This window comes from Muscardinus avellanarius, assembly GCF_963383645.1.
Source record: "Muscardinus avellanarius genome assembly, chromosome: X".
Lineage (NCBI taxonomy): Eukaryota > Metazoa > Chordata > Mammalia > Rodentia > Gliridae > Muscardinus > Muscardinus avellanarius.
Window position 1 is genome coordinate 69966291 of NC_137792.1, and position 1769 is coordinate 69968059.

Sequence of the window (1769 nt, forward strand, 5' to 3'; positions counted from 1 at the left end):
ATGAGCAGCAGAGCCAAAGGCAGTCACTTGCTAATGGGTGTGAGAATCCATCTGATTGAATTTTTCAGGTTTCTAACCAAAACCAACAAAAAATTAAAAATGTATAGTATAGGTCATCCATTTCCAAGAGGTATGAAGTTAGTTTCTGATTCAACAAACTTCTTCTAACATTTCAATTTTGAAAATGCAAATGACCATTATTGCTCTAGGTAGCAAAAAAGGGAATAATCTATTGAATTACATACTCAGAGTATATGTTAATTTTCTAAATCAATTTTTGTATTATTAAACTTGAAAAACATCCCATGGGGATTTATCCAAAAGAAATGAACCCATACAAGAAAAACTTACCTACAACATGGTGATCATAAGACTATGGCTTACAATGTTGAACAATTTCACACAAGCCAAAGGCTCCCAAAATAGATGGATATCTAAATTCTGGCCTAAGTACTCAATTAAATGATATAGCCATCATACACACACACACACACACACACACACACATATATACACACACACGTGTGTGTGTGTGTGTGTGTGTGTGTGTGTGTGTACAAAAAATTATGGTGATTGTCGTGCTCGCCTTCAACCACTGGAGCATCTCCTCCCGCCACGTCCTGCTCCAGGAGGAGGTGGCCGAGCTGCAGGGCCAGGTCCAGCACACCAAGGTGGCCCGCGGGCTCCTGGAGAAGTGCAATTAGGACCTCTTGCTCTTGGTGAACACGCACAAGAAGCAGATGGACCAGAAGGAGGCCGACTACGGCCTGGTCAAGAGATGCGAGGACAACAAGGTTAAACTACAGAACAACCTATATCAGATGGCAGACATACATCATCTAAAGGAGCAACTTGCTGAACTTCATCAGGAGCTTCTTCGACAAGAAGACCAGCTTCAGGACGGTAGGAAGAACAACATTTACCTTGTGAAGAGGCTAGAATATCAAAGTTTTTAGTGCAGAAAGAAGATCAAAGAATTAAGAGCACAGCATGAAGAAAATATTTAAAAGTTAGCAGACCAGTTTTTGCAGGAACAAAAGCAAGAAGGCCACGAAGTTCAAATGATGGAAAAGAATTGGATACAAATGATCCTGTAGTGCCTAAAATATTCCAAATATAGGTGAGAATGTTGCAGATAAGAATGAAGAAGCCTCCAGCCATTATGTTCCACACGGGAAAGAGCAAATCAAACCAGGTGGTGATGCAGGGATGCCTGGAATAGAAGAAGAGAATGAGCTATCAAAAGTTGATATTCCCACTGCCTACTAGATGTCTGACACTGAACAAGTGACAATCTTGACAAGCCTCAGTTTTCTTTGCTGAAAGGGGAGAATTATAGTACCTATTACCACCCTGGACTTATGTACTTTTTTTTTTGCAGTATTGGGAATGGAACCCAGGGGAAGTCTACCTCTGAGCTACACCGCACCCCTATTTTTTATTCTTTATTTTGAAACAGGATCTCACTGAGTTGCAAAGGGCCTCACTAAATAGTAGCTGACATTCTGCAAACTGCAATGCTGCTGTCTCAGCCTCCCAAATGCTGGGATTACAAGTGTGCACCAACATGCCTGGCTTGGGCTTCTTTTTCTGAATTCAATGATTTCAAAGGTTCAGGAGATAGCAAGTGTATAGTTAACAAATGTCTGTGAATCTAATCCACTCAGAATTTCAATTTGATACCTATATTCCCTCTAAGCAATTGACATATCTATGAAATCTCAGTTTTTGGAAGACCTACGTACTGTACACAATTTTTGCTTTTATGA

At 40.3% G+C, this 1769-nt stretch overlaps 1 pseudogene across 1 annotated transcript; it reads left to right on the forward strand.

Annotated features, from left to right (window-relative positions):
• The first annotated feature begins 566 nt into the window (after nucleotides 1–566).
• On the forward strand, nucleotides 567–1269 carry LOC308278937 (protein GOLM2-like; annotated as a pseudogene). Its single transcript has one exon. The product of its transcript is annotated as a protein GOLM2-like (transcript).
• Nucleotides 1270–1769: the final 500 nt, after the last annotated feature.